The 20,343-nt window shown below is 39.3% G+C and overlaps 1 long non-coding RNA gene across 2 annotated transcripts in view; it reads right to left on the bottom strand.

Annotated features, from left to right (window-relative positions):
• LOC143689090 (uncharacterized) overlaps positions 1-20,343 on the bottom strand; it is a 47,955-nt gene that overhangs the window by 4,250 nt on the left and 23,362 nt on the right. Inside the window, exon 4 of one of the 2 annotated variants that reach the window (XR_013178565.1) lies at positions 15,652-15,757. The exons of the other annotated variant lie outside the window; for it this stretch is intronic. This is a non-coding gene — a long non-coding RNA (uncharacterized LOC143689090). Of the gene's footprint in view, positions 1-15,651; positions 15,758-20,343 lie in introns of those variants that run through there. 2 annotated transcript variants of the gene reach the window in all.

Raw genomic sequence — 20,343 nt, forward strand, 5'->3', positions numbered from 1 at the left:
GATACCTTTTATTTCTTTCTCCTATCTAATTGCTCCAGCGAGTACTTCTAATAGAATGTTGAGTAATAGTGGTAACAATAGGCATCTTGTCTCATCACTGATCTCAAGGGAAATGCTTTCAATTTCTCACCATTAAGCATAATGCTGGCTATGGGATTTTCATATATACCCTTTATGATATTGAGAAAGTTTTCTTTGATACCTAACTTTTCAAGTATTTTTATCAGGAAAGGATGCTGGATTTTCTAATGTTTTTTCAGCATCAATTGATATGATCATGTGATTTTTTTCCCTTTCACTTTGTTAATGTGCTATATTATGTTGATTGATTTTCCTATGTTGAACCACCCTTGCATTCCTGATATGAATCCCACTTGATTATGATGTATAATTCTTTTAATATAGCATTGGATATGATTTGTTAGTATTTTGTTAAGAATGTTCATATCTATGTTCATTAGAGAGATTGGTCTGTAGTTTTCTTTTCTTGTATAATCTTTATCCAATTTTGGTGTTAGAGGGTCAGCTTCATAAAATGAGTTAGGTCATGGTCCTTTATCTTCAACTTTTTGGAAGAGTTTAAGCAGGATTGGTGTTAGTTCTTTTTGAAATGTTTGAAAAAATTCTCCTGTCAAGCAAGCCATCTGGTCCTGGCTTTTTTATTTTGTGGGAAGATTTTTGATGATTGATTGGATCTCTTTACTTGTAAATGGCTTGTTGAGATCTTCTATTTCTTCTTGAATCAGTATAGGTAATTTGTGTGGTCCTAGGAATTTGTCCATTTCATCTAAATTGTCTAATTTGTTGGCAGATAGCTGTTCATAATATCGTCTTATGATTTTTTAATTTCTTCATGATTTGTGGTAACAACCCCCCTCTCATTTCTTATTTTGTTTATTTGTGTCCGATTTTCTTTTTTGTTAGTTTAGCTAGAGGACCATCAATTTTATTAGTTTTATCAAAGAACCAACTTTTAGCTTCTTTGGTTCTGTTGCTTTATTGTTCTCCAGTATATTTCTGCTTTAGTCTTTATTATTTCTCTTCTTTTCTTTGCTTTGGGGTTAGTTTGCTAACATAGAGAATTTCTCTCTCTAAATTTAGAGAGAGAAATTCTCTATGTGAACAGTTAAATCCGCAAGTTTTGCTCATTCATGTTTTTTTCAATATAGCCATTTTAGGGCAATACATTTGCCTCTCAGCACTGCCTTTGCTGAATCCCATAAGTTTTGATATTTACTGATTTCTCTAGTAATTTCTTTCTTGACCCACTGATTATTTTAAAGTGTGTTGTTTAATCTCCGTGTATTAGTGAAAGCTCTGGTTCTTTGGGAATTATTAATTTCCAACTTTATTCCATTGTGATCAGAGAAAGTGCTTTGATAGTTTAATAAGATAGTTTCAATCTTATTAACTTAATAGAAGGCTCAGTTTATGTCCCAATATATGATCTATCCTGGAGAACGTTCCATGTGCACTAGAGAAGAACGTGTATCCTGGTGTTTTGGAATGTAATGATCTATATGTCTATTAGATCTAATTCATTATCTTATTGTTTAGGTTCTCTATTTCCTTGTTGATCCTCTGTGTGGTTGTTCTATCTACAGTGGAGAGTGGTGTATTAAAGTCTCCCACTATTACTTTTGATATGTCTATAGCTCCCTTAAGTTTTTCCAATATATACCTCATGTATTTTGGAGCTCCTTGATTGGGAGGGTACACATGTCACATGTATGATTGTTATTATTCCTGATAGTTGTCCCTTTTATTAATATGTAATGTCCTTCTTTGTCTCCTATGACATATTTACATTTAAAGTCTATTTGTTTACTATTAGAATAGTTATTCCTGCTTTCTATTGGTTACAACTTTCATGGAAGATCCTTTTCCCTCCTTTCACTTACAATCGAACTGTGTCCTTGAGTCTAAGATGTGTCTCTTGTAAACAGTATATAGATGAATTGTTTTTCAATCCATTCTGTCAGTCTGTATCTTTTAACTGGTGAATTTTTTCCATTAACATTCAAAGTAATACTGCAGAAGCAGTTCTTTTTTTTTTTTTTTTTAAAGGAAAGACAGAGAGAAGGAAGGAAGGATAGAAGGAAGGAAGGAAGGAAGAAAGGGAAACATTTTTAAACATTTTCTTGTATTTTGTTTTTCCGTTTTTTGTTACATGGGCTGGGGCCGGGAATCGAACCGAGGTCCTCCGGCATAGCAGGCAAGCACTTTGCCCGCTGAGCCACCGCGGCCCGCCCCAGAAGCAGTTCTTGACTCTAACATCTTGTCTTTCAGTTTTTATTTGTCAGATCTGTATATTATTTTCCTTCTCTCTGTATTTTCCTTTAAATTGTCTTTACTCATATTCTTTAATTCTGTACCCTCCTCCAGACCTCCCACTCCTGTCTTTTTTTTCTTATCTGCTGGCAGGGGTCCCTTTAGTATTTCTTGTGGGGCTGGTCTCTTGTTGACTAGTTCTCTCAATATTTCTTTGACTTTGAAGATTTTAATCTCTCCCGCAATTTTGAAGGCTAACTTGGCTGGATAAAAAATTCTTGGTTGAAAGCCATTCTCATTCAGGATTTTTAAAAGCAAGCCTCCTTGCTTCCATGGTACCTGTTGAGTAGCCTGAAGTCAGTCTTATGTATTTTTCCTTGTATGTAGTACATTGTTTTTCTTACCCAGCTTTCAGGACTTTCTGCTTCTCTTCAACACCTGACAGCCTGATTAGTATGTGTCTTGGAGTGGGCCTGTTCGGGTTTATTCTATTTGGACTTTGCTGGGCCTCTTTGATTTGCGTATTTATGTCTTTTATAAGAGTTGGGAAGTTTTCTTCAATTATATCTTCAACTATTTTTCCCAACCCTTCACTCTTCTCTTCTCCTTCTGAGACACCAATAATTCTTATGTTGCATGCCTCTTGTTGTCCATCATTTCCCTAAGATCCAGTTGTATTTTTCCCATCTTTCTGGCTGTTTGTTCTTTTGTATGCTCTAGTTCTATTGTTCTATTTTTTAGCTCATTTATTCTTCCTTCTGCTTCTTCAAATATGCTATCATATGTCTCCAGTATATTTTTTATTTGGTCTACTGCATCTTTCATTTCTTTGAGATCTGTAATTTTTGTATTCAACTGCACAAATTCTTCTTTATGCTCTTCTAGTGTCTTCCTGATATTCTTTATTTCTTTAAAAATGTCCTTGAGTATTTGTTCCATATTTTGTGTCACCTTTAGAATTTTGACTTGGTCATTTGGCTGTGCCATTTCTGCTTGGATCTTCATGTGCTTTATGATTTTCTGTTGTGTTTGCGGCATTTGGTTATCTTGATATGGTTATTTTGCAGGTTGTTTTCCTTCACTTTTCCAAAGTTTAGTATTTACTGAATTTTTGCTGAATGTTTCTTTTTGCTTTTTGACAGTTATTCTCTGCCTCAAGGTCCAGATCTTATGCAGGGGATAAAGTTCAACTTAAGGGTCTATTATAAGCTAGGCAGGGGTGCACAGGTTCCAGAGGCAGAATGGCTGCCCACCATGCAGGAGACCCAGTTTGGACTCCGAGTCACATCTGGCCAGGAGGTGGTGCCTTCAAATCTCCTCCTCTCTCAGCCCTGCCTCTCCTGGCCATAGCTATTTGAGGTCAGTGTGCTTGACAGGGGGCCTGTGCTACCCAGGGCAGCCAGCTGATGAGTCTCTGCTGGGGGGACTGGGGAGCTGACCATTGCATGGGGGATCAGCTATTCAGCTGGTAGGCCTGCCAGACACTATGATTTTGGGCCAGGTGTTCCTATACCTGACCAGGTGATCACTTCCCCCATCCTCAGGTCTGCTCCCGTACCATTGAGGTTTGAGTATATTAATGACAGGAGAGAACTTCTGTTTTGACTAGACATTAGTCAGAACCAAACTCTCTTTTTCAATTGTCCATAGTTGGTGACTGGAAGAATATTCCACAGACTAGCTTCAGCTGTGTATGTTTCTGGGTATTAGAAGCCAGGTTTATACCATGATAACCATCTGAATCTTTGAGTCACCTTGCTGGATAAGTTGGCTCCAGAAGGTGAGTGGCAATTCCTGGAAGCTATTTTTGCACTGGAATGACTAACAATAACTTAACTAGAAATGGCAGTGATAGCAAACCGCATAAATACATATCTCAACAAGCACCTCTTAAGTATATCCCCAACTCAACCTCTCTTTAACATCACCCACCAGATACCTGCTGCTGTACCAGTTCCACCCACCCTGAGCAAATGTGCAGTATTAAAGGTGACAGAGTGGAAGCAAAGATGTTCCTAACCACATGAGGTTACCTGACTAAAGAAACAAACTCCCTGTCCTCCAGGGCCTTGGTGGGGCCCGCAAAAATGGTTCTTGTTTTGGTTTGCTAATGCGACCAGAATGCAATGTGTCAGAAATTGATTGGCTTTTACAAAGGTAATTTGTTAAATTACAGATTATAATTATAATGCCATAAAAATGTCCAAATTAAGGCATCAACCTTCACTCAAGAAAGACTGATTGAGTCTGGTGTTTCTGTGTCACATGGGAAGACACATGGTGATGTCTGCTGTCCTTCTGTCTTGGCTCCTGGTTTCAAGCAGCTCTCCCAGCATCTCCAAGCATCTGTATCTAGGCATTTGCTCTCTGTATTGGTTCTGAACTCTTTCTCTCTCTGTGCTCTCTTTTAAGGATTCCAGGAAGCTAATTAAGACTCATCTTGACTGGGCCACATCTCCATGGAAATAATGTAATAAAAAGCCCCCACCCACAATTAGATGGGTCACATATCCATGGAAACAATCTAATCTGTAGTTCCCACCCTACAGTGGGTCTGCCCCACCAGACTGGATTTGGTGGGAAAACCCACCAAAATAATATGGTTTTTCTTGGGGTACATAACAGTTTCAAACTATGTTCCATCCTCTGGATCCCCAAAAGACATATTCCTTCTGTATTAAAAATGCATTCATTCCATCTCAGTATCACAAGAACCTTAAAACATTTCAGTAACAATACAGTACAGTACAATACCAACTCAAAAATAGTACAAAATCTCATCAAAGTCAATTGGCATGGTCTGTCCTAAGGCAAAATTCTCCTTTGGCCATGGACCCATGAAACTCAGAACAAGTTATCTGCTGCCAGTATATAAAGGAGGAGCAGTCATAGGATAAACATTCCCATTGCCATTGGAAGAAATTGGAAGGAAAACGGGTCATCAGACTTAAATAGTTCCAAAAAACCAGCAGGGCAAACTCCATTAGATTTTAAGGTCTGAGCATAATTTATCCTAGGGCATGAGAAAGTGGAAGTCTCACCCATTCCAAGGGCTTACACAGTGGCCCTGCTTTCTCCAAACCAAGGGTGAGGGTTGTAACATGGGGACGTGTTGGGGAGACCACCTTTTTCTTGGCTTCACCCTCTCTAAGCATGTGGTGGTGCCTGGATTCTCTGCCATCTCTAGGGCATTGCTCAACCACTTCAGAACAGTGGGGCAGTAGCCAGTTTCTCTCCAATCCTTGGGGAATATGTTCCACCCTGCCTGAGGTCTGCATGAACATTGAGGAGAAATGTCTGCTCTCTACCTTAAGGGCAAATTCACCCTCTCCACATGCATGGGTGGATCTTCTCTCCTGGCCCAAGATTTTCTGGCTCCATACCCTAGCTTCCATGGTCCTGCCTTTGAAGTTATTTTTCCTTCAAACTGTCCCTTCTCTGTCCCTTTTATTCCAGATTGGTAGTGGGTCTGTTTATACAGATCTCAAAAAAAAAAAAAAATGTTGGTTTTCTATGCAACACACAAGGATCATAACAGACAGTAGGGCTTTTTCAAAAATCCTTTCTGGATAACTCTATCCCCAATCCTGGCTTGTTTCCCAATGGTTGACTGTGTCCATGTTTGGTTAAATCCTCATGTGGGGCAATATTTTCTGGGGTCTCATTTTCCCAAAGCTCAGAATTTTCAAAAATGCCGGTTTCTAGTTTCTTCGGAACTCAAAATTCAGTTCTTAGTGCATTCCTTTCCTTTCATTATAAGCTGCAAGAAGCCAAACTGCTGCATTTTCCACATTTAGTTTGGAAATTTCCTCAGCTAGGCATCCAAGCTAATTGCCTTCAAATTCTACCATCCAACACCAGGACTCAAATTTGCCAAATTCTCTGCCACATTAAAACAAAGATCACCTTTCTTCCAATTTGCAGTGACACATCAAGAACCTTTAGTGTTCATATTTCTAGCAATAGTTTCTTCAAAGCAGTCCAGGCCTTTCCTATTCACCTCCTCACAATTCTTGCAGAATCTTCCCCTTATCCATTTAAAAAGCTATTTCAACATGTTTGGTATTTGCAAACTGTAGCACCCCACTTCTCTGGTACCAAAATCGGTCTCAGTTTGCTAAAGCTGCCAGAATGCAACATACCAGAAACAGATTGGTTTTTACAAAGGGATTTATTTAATTACAAGTTGCAATTCTAAGGCCATGACAATGTCTAAATTAAGGCATCAACGAAAGGATAACTTTACTCAAGAAAAGTCAATCAAGTCCAGGGTGGGTCACATCTCCATGGAGACAATCTAAGCAAGAGTTTCCACTCTGCAATAGGTCTGCCCCCATAAGATTGGATTTGGATTAAAATAACATGTTTTTTTCTGCAGATTGGGGCAGAGGTAGTAATAAGAAAGGAGGTCTGAGGAAATCTTTTGAGCGATGCCTTCCCCTTCATGGCAGAAATCAAGGGTGATAGCTCATGCCTAGGCCCATGTCAGGGCAGCATAAAGCCCTGCTGGGGTGGGGAGCTAATGGAAGCAGACAAGTTCTGACCCACTGCACTTGTGAGCTTCAGCCCAACTCTTCCTCTCTAGGATCTCAGGGCTGGCAAAATACCACCTGGGGCACTGGTCACCTCCCAATGGACTGTCTTTATTAGAGTGGGAAGGTGAAATTCTGAGCAGAGGAGTTGCATGAGGTGTCGTCTCCAATGGTCCTGGGAAGCATGGGCTCTCTGCTCTAAGGGGTCACCCCTTTCTGGAATACACACCTGAATTTACACAGAGTAGGGTCTGCTTTTAGCCCTTCCCCTCTATCCACATCCAAACAGAGTACCTGGTATAACACATCCACACCCACATACATGAAGCAATGGACAAAAAACACCTTCTGAAGCATAAGAGTTAAAATAAATAAGACAAATGTCCTTCAGGAGACAAGAGAGTCCATTAATAATGGGAAGCAAGAATTAAGAAATCATAAATAAAAGCCACATAATAGGGACAAAGTGGAGATAAATGCTGATCAGCTGTTTTCTGGACCTAAGGTGGTAATCACTAGTAATAATTACAGGAGAAATCTATTGGTAAGGTACCAGGAGGAACAGAGACCCTGGATGAATGCTGTTCCAGGAACAAGGAGCCAGCAGTGTTGATTGGCTACTATAACCTGGGTCCATCAGAGCTGCTGCATCCTAATATCAGTGTCTGGGGGATTTCAGGTAAGACTTTCTGTAGAAGACTGTAGGCAGGCTGGTGCTTGAAGGATGTGGTGTCAAAAGAAATGGTACATAGAAAAGCAGAAGAGAACGAGGCACACTTGGGGAACTTAGTAGCTGTTCCTATTTTTGAAGCATGAGTTGTGTCAGGAGAGAAGACCAGAGCACCTCCACGGGCACTTTCACCTCTCTGGTTTCAGAGCCATCATCTGTATAATGAGAGTCATCATTGTAACCAATTGCAAACATTTGTAGATGAAGTTTTAAAGGAATCAAGGAAGGGAAGGGTAAGTACTTTGTAAAAGCAGGCACATTTAGAGTACTAATCTCATAATATGTTAAAAATTAATTAAAATAATATGTATAGATTGCCTGAAATAGAACAAAAAAAGCTCAATAAATGCTTGCTTTTTCTTATCTTTTCTTTTTGTTCAACATTCAAAATGTAAAGAGAAATAAGACCTGGAAAAGTGATCCCTGCTATGTGGTAGCTCTGGAGAATTTACATCATGATAGAAATGAAAAATAGTGACATCTTTGAGAAAATCTCAGAGTCCTAAATACCAAATATCATTTACACACCCATAGCCCTAGGATCAGGAAGAATATAAATTAACCTGTGGTAAGGGCAAGGAAGGCCATAGGTTGCAGGGTTCTTATCTGTTTCATGAGCAAACGTGTGTGGCAGTAACCCCAATCATTTAGAGACTGATATGTGATGTACGTATGTTTTTCACTTTTGCTTTTTTGTTGCCAATTCCTGTGGAAACAGGGTTTTTCTCAGTATGAAACTCTTCACTTCATTCAGTAACTACAAACTCTGCTAGCACAGTGCTGAAACGTACACAGGAGGGGCAAACTAGCTTTAGATGTGTCTGGGGGCTCTTTGACTATGTGGAAGTACAAGAAAGGGAGACCATGATAAAGATTGGGATGCCAATGGGAGGTTCTGGCAGAAGTTCCCAAGTCACTTCCTATAGAAAGCTTTCCTTCTATTCTTTCCTCCTCTGTGCTACCTCTGACTTTATACATGCTTTCAGTTCAAAAGTCACAGAATGGCTCTGTGAGTTAGAACTGGGTTTAAATTGAGATCTGTCTGCTTTCAAATGATATGACCTTTATGGTTCCCTAGGGGACCTTGACTTCTTTGTGTATCAATAAATTACCTAGTTGAAAACTTAGAAACAATGGAGTTAATTAATGAATAGCAGTTCTTAGAAAGTTAAAAATTAAGAATGAAAAAGGTATACCAGCAAAATTCAAAGGCAAAGCAGGAGGTGTAACATTAATATCAAATAATGTAGAGTTCAGGATAAAAATATTGTGAGACCGAGAAGGACACTATGTAAGAGTAAAGGATGACATTGACAGTGAGGGTATAGAATGTCTCTGCACCAGATAATACAGCATAACAGCATTCATCTTCAAAAGCAAAGCATATGGGAAACATAGGGACAGACATACGGTGAGAGAAGACACCCAGAACAGGAAACCTCAAGTAAAATTTACGTTCTGTGAATGTCAGGAGGATAACATTTGCAAGAATATGAAGAATCAAATAAAAATAATAAGGCAGTTCTAATCAATACATTGAACTTTCAACACTGAAAATCAAGAAATGTTCCATGGACTATTCACTACAATTGAGCAATTACTAGTCCCAGAGAAACCTCAACAAGTTACAAAAAAGTAGAGATACTATCATATATATTGATAGTAATTAAGTAAAACTAGAAATTAACCAAATAAACTATTTAAGTCTTAGAATTTAAGAAGTTTTTAAGAAATTCTTGCTTCAAAGATAACCTGCAAATCCGAAGTGAAGAATCTCTAGAGCTATTGCTCATGAAACACTGTATATCAGACCTTACAGGGCACAGCAAAAATAGCATTCATAAGAAAATTCATATTTCAATGAAGATATAGGAATTAAATATCAAAAGCAAGAAATTAGATAACAATAGCTTCAATAGCAACAACAGCAACAAACAGAAGCAGAAGACTGAGAATAATAAAGATAAAAGCAGACATTGATGAGTTAGAAAATAGGAAAAGAGCAAACCTAATAAATAAAATCAAAAAATGATTCTTGGGCAAAAGTACACTGATAGTTGGTCTAATGAAGAAAAAAAGGTGGTGGAATTAAGTGCAAATACACAACACTGTTAAAAAAGGATAAATTGCAACAGAAAAAGAAAATAAAAATCATAAAAGGATACATTGCTCAAATTTATGCCGATAAAATCAAAGATCTGGGTAAAATCTAACAGGTACAGTTAGAGTACTAATCTCATGTTTTGGCATATATTACCAAAACTCATCTAGACTAAAATAATCTAAACAAGACAATTTATATGGAAGAAATAGAGAAAACTATCAAAGGACAACCACAAGCACAAATAAGACACCTATGCTAGATGGTTTCACAGGGGACTTTTGCCAAAGATTTGAAGAGCAGATAGTTCTAGTGTTATTCAAATTTCCCCAGAGTATCAAAAAGAAGAAAAACTCCCAAATTCTTATGTCATAAGCATAGCATTGACTCCAAATCATAAAACAATTGCACAGAAATGAAGCTATAAGAAATCTCACATATCATGGTAATACAATGTCCTAAGTAAAATACTAACAAACATTCAGCAGCACATTTTTAAAAGCATAGCATGACTAGGTAGTTTATTCCAGTAATTCAAGAGTTGCTTATTATAAAGCAAAACATTTAATTTATCATATTAAAACATGTAAGAAACACAATCTCATAATCTTCATAGGTGCTGAATAGACATTAGACAAAATTGAATGTCCATTCTTGATTTTTAAAAGCACTCAATAAAATAGGATTCACAAATATTTTCTTAACTAGGAAAATGTATCTCTGTTTTCCCAAAGGCAGTTTCAGGATTAATGAGGAATCACTAGAAACATTCCCACTAAATTCAGGAAAAAGACAAGGATATGCACCATCAATACTATAATTTTGCACTATTCCGGACGTGCTAGTCAGAGAAATAAATTATAGGTACAAAAATTTGAAAGGAGAAAGTGAAACCATCACTATTTAAAAATGATATGATTATAAGCTTGGAAAATTCAAGAAAATTAACAAAAGAAATGAATAAGAGCAATTAAATAATAAGGGAGCAGGATTTAAAATTAATATGTAGTAATAATTAAATATGTGTGCACGCACGCGCACACACACACACACACAGTCACACACCATCAAATGCCAGCTCATGGAAGGTTTTGAATGTCATGATGAAGACCTTGTGCTGAAGGCAATGAATAATTGAAGGACCAGGGACCAGCATGGCAGCAGGGAGAGATGTGCCCAGGTTCCTACAGAATAGTCTTGAGAGCTGGGGTGGTGCTGAGCCTTAGCAACAGGTATAGGGATGGAGAGCATATGGATTTGAGAAATATTTAGGGAGTGCAATTGGCCATATTTGGGGTAAGAGTTTGGCCCATTGTAGGGGGCAAGAATATAATTGTTGCCATGTCCTCAGTATTTTCCTTTCTCCTGGGATTATCAGTTAAATTATTACTGTTACTTTAGCAACCGAGAGAAAGCAGAGGTTGGTGTTTATAACTTGATAAATATAAAAGTGCTTTACTTCCTCCCCTTAGCAATGTCTATTCTTTTCTGTACCCTCTTTTGTTACTTGTAAATAAAAATGAATGTTGGATATTCCCTAATATTCTTTCATGGGGCCTCCCTAGTCCAGAGTCGTGGATGGACTAACAAATAGGCCAAAACCCTAGGTAGAAACTCAAGTGAGTAAGTCTGGAATGAAACGTAGGCAGTTTGACAAATTGCCATGTGTTCCTGAATATGTTAAGCTCAGTTTTATCAGTCCTTGTTTGAATGGTGTGTTGAACTCTTTTTAGAATACTCTTTTTTTCATGAGCATGGGAATATATGCTACTTTGAGAAAGAAGGGAAAGGTAAAGAAATGATAGGTGTATCTTCATGTTTATTTGCACAAAAACATCAGAATGTACTTTACATTTCTCAGTGATGTTTTCTGAGCAATAACCTACTCATTGACTTGTGAATTTATTTTTGCAAAAGAGCCAGCCAAGATGTGGACAGCAATTAAGAAAAACATAGATTGAAGTTCCCTTTAAAAAAAGTCCTAGTTGTTACATTGCATTATCAAAACTGTTCCTTTGGGAAGAAGACTCAAAAACTCAGAAAATCTTGTCTTTACAAAGTCTTTATTACTCCAATCCTCTACTTTTTTGACCCGAATTTTACAGCAGTCTAACCTTGACTGGAAGTAGAGTTTATGGATACTGAACTCTACCACTTGGCTTAATTTTCCGTTCAGATCGGCTCGGTAATAATATCTGCCTAATAGCATGCTATCTCCAAAATTTCTTGCCTAATGGAATGCTATCTCCAAAATTTCTTGTTATCTCTGCATTGCACAATGGATGAAACTAATTGTGTTTTAAAGAGACTAAATATTACAGTTGCATAAAAAGGTCCATTATGTCTTAATCAGAGTATTAAACATCTGCGACCTGGGAGAAGAAAAAGGCAGAGATTTGGTTTGATGTTTGAGTGAAAACTGGGTGATAAAAACAAGGCATTAATGGAGAAGATTCTGTGGTTTTTATTGTCATTGACCTTTCCAAGCCCACTGTCTCTTTTCGCATGATCACTTTGATTACTAATCTGAGCAGCCCATCTGTGAAAAGGATAATTTAGGGAAATGGATGAAAATGCATTCAATTTCTTTGGCTGTTGCTGCTCTACCCCATTACCTGGGGGATGACACCTCTGCGGGCCTATTCCTCATCCTGAGCCACTGAACTGTCAGAACTCACACCCCTGCTGCTGCAGATCATGAAAATGGTTGGGTCTGGGTAACCACCTGCCCCACCAGTGGCCTCACTTGCAGGGTGCTGCAGGCCAGGCCTGAGGGGTGGAGGGAAGGATGGAAATTGAAAGTCACACCTCCACCACATGCTAGCTGCGCCTGTGGGCTTCTGCAAGTGGCTTCAGCTCCATGAGCCTCATTCCCTCCGCAGTAAGACGGAGGTAATGACGTCAAAGCTTGTTAGGCTCAAGTGGTATTTGTAAGCAAAGCATGCAGAATAGCCTCCAGAATGGAACACAGTCAGCTCTAGTTCCTTTCCTCCTTCACTTTCCAGATTCCAGAGAAGTGCTCATTGTGTAAGAGGATATTTCTTCATTATTCATTTCTTCCCCCCTACATTTATAGAGTGCTGACTATGGGCCAGACACAGGGCTGGGAATACAAAGATCGTTAAAATGTATTTCAAGTTGAGTTGATTAGAGCATGGAACGAATGAAGTTAGGGTCATAGCTTTGAACTGAAGAGGGGTCAGTTATTTTTTTTTATCTCCATTCTTGCTTTAAATAATTATAACAGTAATCAACATGATGTCTAAGCAGTGAACTGTTTTAAATGTAATTTTTCTTTTCATTTAAAATATTATGGTATTGATTAAATAACAGATTAATCAAGTTTATTAAAGTATAAAAATGCAGTTAGGGCTAAATTTGAAAACAAGAATAATGGAGTATAATTTTTTTTTGCAAGAAGCACTGCCCAAAGATTTCCATTGTTAATATTTACATGTATAACTTTCCGGAATTTTCTGTGACTTTTTCTCTGTGAATGTATAGATAACTCTGTATTAATTTGTATGGGTGTATATATGTTAAAAATGTAGGATTTTGAAAACAAAAATGAAATCCTACATTACTACTTTATAGCATGATTTTTCATCCAAAAATACATTTTGAGTATCTTTTCATGTTCTACTATTTCTAATTTTTTATTTTGTAAGCAACTCTGAAACAGGCTTGTATATACATTCTTGTATGCTTAGCCAATTGTTCCCTTAGAATCAATTCCTAGAGCTGGAATTCTGAGCCAGTTTTTTTAAATAAGGTATTTTGATGCCTAGAGCCAAATTTGTCTCCAGAAACAGGGTGCTAATTTACATACCCTGTAGCAATACCTGAGAACCCCTATTTCTCTTCAATTTCACCTTCACTTTGATCACTGTTTTCCATCACTTGCAATTTGATAGTGGGAGACATTTTTATTTCTTTCTTAAAAGTTTTTATTTCTTCATTCTCTAGTTAGGTTGATCATTTATTGGCCATTTATATGAACTCAGTCATTCTTAAAATAATTTAATAAAGGTTGAACTACTTTCCCCAGTTTCAAAAAAAGAAAATTGGTATCAAAGGGGCTTACATGAATTAACCAGGTGTGCATGGTTGGCAGGTGCCAAGGCTGGTTTCCGACTGGAATCCATCTCGTGCTGGAGCTTGTACTCATCTGCCTATGACTTGCCTCCACCCATCTCCCCAGGCAGCCAGTTCACAGGTAGATGATGGATACGAGAAGAAATGGGAGTCATAATCAGTTAACTCATTTCTCCTTTATTTAACAGGGATAGCAAGCACCTCCTGCCTGCAGAGCCCTTGGAGAGATCCTGAGTCATGGGGATTCCTCTTCACTGTTCTGTCTTGGTAAATTCTTCAGAGATCATCAGCCCCACGCTGGGGTAAGAATGTTAAATCCAGGGAGTGGGTCAGGGACTTAGTGTGAGGAACACACTGGGAAGAATGGAGACAGCAATAAAGAAGATAGAAGCACACTGGGGAGCAAAGCCACTCATAAATGGGGGGAAACTTGGTCAAAATCGTCAGTTGGTCTGGGATTCAAATAGGAAGGTAATGATGAAAAACAGAACTTTGGAATTCTTATACTGAGCCGTTTCTGTTGGGATATGTCTTAAAACCTGTTGCCTGCACAGTTTGCTCTTATACATGTTGGCAGGAGAATGATAAGAAGCATCTTTGCTGCCACTGAAGCCATACACCCATTAGCACCTTCCCAGTCTCTGCCATGGGAGCCGTGACCCTCTTTCTTTTCAGAGCCATCCCTTTAACTTGGCTTTGGATAGACGATGCTGCCCCTGGCCAGTCACCCTCTACATTCTGTGGCTATTCAGCCTTACTCTCTGTCCCTCTCCACCTGAGCTTAAATGTGCTTAAGTCTCTCTCAACTTAAAAAAGAACCCTTACCTCCAGCACAAGAGCTTATCTTCTGCCAAATTTCCTGCCTTTTCTATGTTCAGGTGCATTTGATGTTTCCATTCCTTGCTGTACTATCCACGTGCTGGCTCACCCCTCCACTGAAGCAACTCTTGTCATGATCAATTACCTTCTTATTGCTAAATCCATGATCATCAATAACCTCCTTATTGTTAAATCCAATGTTCCTTTTCTACTCTCTATCTTATGTGATCTCAAGGACTTCCAAACTTGCATTCTTCATTATAAAACCCGTTCTTTGTCTTTCTTGTCTCTATAATTTCCAAGTTCAGCTCCTATTCATCTTGCTCTTTCTCAGAGCTTCCACTAGAATCTGTACATCCTTAAGTGTTGGTGTTGCAGTTTGAGATCCTCAGGAAACAAATTGTAAAGCAGACATTTGTGTGCAGTTGAGTTAAGGAGTGCTCTGAGAAGATACACCTGAAGGGCAGTGAGGGATAAGAATTGGGCTGAGGGTAAAGCAGCACTACAACGCACTTGCAGTGGAAGCACCATGACTTTGCAAAGCTTGGAATCTGAAGTGGTTCTCCAGAATTGTTTCATTGTAGGGCATTCCCTAAGTAGATAAGCCATCAGATAAGGGGTTGTAATCCAAGGCAAGGCAACTCTCTTTGGATGAGGGGCATTCCAAGGGAAAGGTCAGCCTCCAGGGAGTGTCTCATTCCTGAGAAGGGATCTAAGTTTCATGTATCTACTACAGTGTGTGGCCCTCAACATTTAGTTCTCAACCTCTTTTATCTCACTTCATGTGCTCCACCTGGGTGAACAACCAACCCCATGGATTCCACTGCCTTCTAAATCCTAATGCCTGATCTCTCCAGTCCAGGGGTGTATCCTGATCAGCTTTGTAACTTACCACTGCAAAATTCCCTTTCAATTGTCAGTAACTTCAAACTTAACATGTTATGCAATAACAATGAATGTAAAATACACTATTGTTCTTTAAAATACCATTTCCAATTTCTGAACAGCCCAGAAACCTGAATAGCACATGGACTACTTCCTCCACCTCACTTCCAAAATCTGAATGGTCACTAAAGCCTATAAGTTCTATCTCCTGAGTGTTTATTGTGGCTGTCAATTTCTCTTCATCCCTGCTGCCAGTGCTGCTGTCGGCACACACTCTTCTCACCTGGACTGCGCAGCTGTCTCCCGAAGGGCCCTGCTGTCTCTCTTCAGAAAGGAGGAATGAGGGTTTAAGCTGTACACATCTGTTGTTTTTACTACTAATATAATATCCAGTGGCTTCTAATTGTTAACTTATTAATTCAACAACTATTACTGGGCACCGTTGTATGTGTGCTGGTCTGCATTAATGATCAAAGCAGGCAAAGTCACAAGTCCCATTAGTTCTAGTTTCCTGGACACACACACGCGAATCATAAACAAAGGAGTGCATCTTAATATTAGGTGGTGATAAAGCAGGGTAAGGACATAGAGAAAGACACTGTGGGTGTCAGTATTGAGGAGATATTTTACATAAATTAATCTAGGAAGATCTCTTTAAGAAGGTACCTTTGGAGTGGACACCTGACGAAGGTGAGAGTAAGGGAGTCATACAGAGATCTGGGGGAAGTGCAGCCCACGTGGCCGGAGAAGCCTGGGGCAGGAGCTTGTTGGCAGGTTGGAGGACACACAAGGAGGCTGAGGTGGCTGGAGCTGAGAGAATAAGGGAGAACACTGAAGGGGCTGGGGAGAGACAGAAAGTACAAGTTTCAGTTGGGTAAGGCCTTGCTGTCTGCTATAAAGATTTGGGTTTTATTCTGTTTGAGTTGGGAGGATGTAGATGGTTGTGGTCAGAGGAGTGACATGGTAACACCTACAGATAAAGAACCCCCTTGGGCTCCTTTGTGGAGAATACACTGTAAGAGGGCTCCTGAGAGCAAGGCAACCAGAGCAGAGATGATGGGGCTGAGATAAACAGAAAGCCATGAGGTGTCTCAGATGGCCCTCTTCATTACCCTGCTTTAACTAAACACCATGGTGGTAAGTGCCTTGCTGGTCTCTACTGATGAAAGTATAACCAGTGCCTAGCAGAGTCTTTTGCAATGTTGGTGTGCCACAAGTATTTGTGAATGAATGAGTAATTTTAAAACTGCAGTGTGATGGGTTTGTGGTCTTTAATTGAAAAAGAGCCCTTGGCTGGAAGGTAGAATTTGAATCCATCATAATAATACATCCAAGAAGCCACTTTCCTCCAAGATTACTTTGCTACTCCCCTTCAGTCAGATAGGATTAAAAGATAACTTTTATTAAAGTAATATCTGTACCTATGATAGTTTAGAGTACAAGTACTTTCCTTCCCCACCCCACCTGTTCTCAGGTCTTTCCAAAGGCAACTGTGTTCTACTATTGGTATTTTTTTCATTGTATTCCCTCTTATTTCTAAATAAAATGCTTTTGTTACCATTTATTGATGTTTCAATTGTGGAAACCATCTATTGACTTTATAATTATGGAAGATGAGAACTCTCATATCCTCTCCACTCACATTCTCTTTTTTTCAACCTCTGAAAAGAGTTATATCACAATTTTATTGCACCTTTCAGTGTGGGTGATTTATGACTATGGAAATATTGTTGAAGCAGTATTTACTGAGCAAGGGTGTTCAATTACTCTATTTCCTCTCTGATATAACTTATTTATTTTCCTGGCATTAATAATTACCTTGTGTGTTATTTAGTTAGTTTTTTGTGTGTACTTACCACCCAGTCTTACCTAAATTCTCTCAAAAAAATTGTAAACATCCTCTGTGCCTTGTCAAGTGCATTGGGTAATGTATTTTTCCCCTTATGCATTGTACATCCCTATCAGAGCACTGTGGGTCTAGATTTTTCCACCACGCTGTTCTGACAGATCTGGTTCTACTCCACAACTTTCCTTCAGAGACAGTACCATTGCTTCCCTCTAGGTTAGACCCGTTTCCTCAGCCTCTGTGAGTCTCCTAGGACTGCATTCCACGTCAAGTAACAGAAACCTGAGTACAAAGTCTGAAACAATAGTTGGTCCCCCCACCACAGACACATATGCTGAAAGTCGAGAGTCTGCAGTTCCTGCATTGGTTCAGTGACCTAATGGTGCCAGGATTAGTGTTCTTGCAATCCTTTTGGCCTTTATGCTCAGGTTTGCAAGATGGCTGTTGCAACTCCGTCATCATATCTAGTTTTTTAGTTTTCTAGGCTGCTCAAGCAGAGACCACGAAATAGGTTGGCTTGAACATGAGACTATTAGGTTATGGTTTCGAGGCTAAAGGAGTGTCCAAATCAAGTCCTCATTAAGGTGATGCTTTCTCCCTGAAGACTGTGGCATTCTGGGGCAGGATGCCAGCAATCCTTTAAGTCCTTAATCTCTGCAATCCCTCAAGGAATCTGGTATTGCTTTTGATTTTCTATTTTGCTAAGTAGGGGCTGTTCTAATGGCTTCCATTTGGTCTTTTCTGCTGTAATAACTCTCTTCCAAAAAGTCAAGGAACCAGTCTGGGGATGATGCCAGTTGCGAAGCATCTCCTTTCCAATTATGCGTTCTGGAACTGGGGAATCAACCACAGATTAAGTCTGGGGCCATGGATCCACTGAGGAGTGGAGCTGAGTTGCAACTCCATTGATCACTGAGCTCCATAAGCTCCTGCTCCAACTTATAGACCACAGTGACATTTTAGGTCCGTTGGAATTAATTTCACTTCTGAGTCAGTGTCTAATAATCCCAAAAAATGTCTGGTCGTTTCCTTTTCCTCAAGGTCCACTTACCCTGGTAAAAGGCTGTAAGTCTCTTTGGGAAGGCTTGGAGGAAGATTAACAATATAAATTTTTGACAATGTAGTAGTGTCCTTCTCCAAGGTGATCCAGTCTTCCCTCCATTCAAGAGTCTCTGGTTCTGTAAACTGATCAAGTGTGGGAACTGACTAAGAGACCGTGACACTCTGTTTTTGTAGGTTGTTAGACTTCTGTTCACTTGACCTAGTAGTCTTCTGCCTATACAGAACAAGTAATAATTTAGTAGACTGCCCTTGTATTTTACTTCTAGATACCCCATCATTTACTAGCCAACACCATATGTCTGTGGGAGTCAGACTATTTTAATTATTGCTTAGTCATCTTTCCGTTATAGTGGCCATGCCCACCGTGTCTTGGCAATTAAGTCCTGCCTCTAGGCTCCTGCCAACATGAGATAGGATCATTCCCATTGTGTTTAAAGATTCCAGTTCAGTGACAACAGTTCCAACAGTAATTTCTGACCTACAGAGAAGAGCAACCACAGGGTTCTTTAGGGATGATGGAGTTAGTCTCACAGATGTATTCCTTATAGTCCTGTTGAAAGATGTGTCCTCTGGAGATTCCTGGGGCAGGTGAGCAGGTCTTATTTGATAAATCCACTCTAACGTTCCAATCTGTCTAAGCTTTTGGATCCCCTCATCTACATTATACCAAGGCAGCTCTGGCATTTTGACCTCAGGTAATGTTGGCAAACTTCTGGTCCATGTTTCGGCCAACCACCCAAAAAACTGTTAATGCCCTTTCTAACACTTAATGCTATTTTGAAAGTATTGTGTACTTCAGAAAAGCCATGTCCTTTAATTCTGATTCAATATTATAGGGTGGAAAACTTTGATTAGGTTGCTTCCATGGAGATTGACCCACTCAATTGTGGGTGTGATTTTTTGATTAGATGGAGATGTGACTCTCTCCATTCATGGTAGATCTTGGTTAGTTTACTGGAACCCTCTAAAAAGGAAAGACCTTTTGGTGAAAACACAGTTGCTTCAAAGCCAACAGAGATACAGATAGTTAAAAATGCTTGGAGTGCTAACAGAGAGAACCTAGATGTCGATGTTTGGAGATGCACAGCCTGGCAGATATCACCATATGACTTCTTGCTAAGCAAGCCAGAACCCAGAGTTGTGTCCTGGAGGAGCTAAATGAAGACACACAGATGCTTAGAGAGGAAACAACTGGCATCAGATGCTGGGAGTATGGAACTGAGAAGGAGGACCAGCAGAAGCTAGCCACGTGCCTTACCATGTGACAACATCAGCCTTTCTTGAGTCAAGCTGTCTTTCCTTGGATGCCTTAGTTTGGGCATTTTTATGGCCTTAGAACTGTGAACTCATAATTTAATAAATACCCTTTCTAAAAGCTGTTATATTTCTGATATATTGTATTCCTGATAGCATTAACAAACTAAACACTCCTTGAGCTTTAACACTGAATCCAGAATTTCTGCTTGGTTGCCCATATTGATGAATTCAGCCTGGTCCATTATGTTCCTTCCAAACCCTTAATGTCCATTCCCATACATCTTCCCCTGATTCTTGTCGATATAAATTTGAAAAATCCTGATGTTTTTTTGGAGCGTAGTGCACTTACTCATGCCTCACCTTTTGGGGCCTGTTGGGACTTTAGTCTTTGTTTTAGTTTGTAAGCTGCTGGAATGCAACACACCAGAATTGGAATGACTTTTATAAAGGGAATTTAATAAGTTACAAGTTTACAGTTCTAGGCCCACAAAAATGTGCAAACTAAGGCATCCAGGAAAAGATACCTTAATTCAAGGAAGGCTGATTGGTCAGGAACACCTCTGTTAGATGGGTAGTTACATGGCTTGCATATGTTGGTCCCTTGCTCCTGGGCTCCATGGCTTTCAGCCTCTGTTCCTTTAGGGATTCCTCACTTGGCTTTTCCAGGACTGGCTTTCATCTCTTGGGTTCCCTTGGCTCACTCAGGTTCTGGCTTGCTTAGCATCTCATGGTGACATCTGCTTCA

Source organism: Tamandua tetradactyla, chromosome 6 (genome assembly GCF_023851605.1).
Source record: "Tamandua tetradactyla isolate mTamTet1 chromosome 6, mTamTet1.pri, whole genome shotgun sequence".
Lineage (NCBI taxonomy): Eukaryota > Metazoa > Chordata > Mammalia > Pilosa > Myrmecophagidae > Tamandua > Tamandua tetradactyla.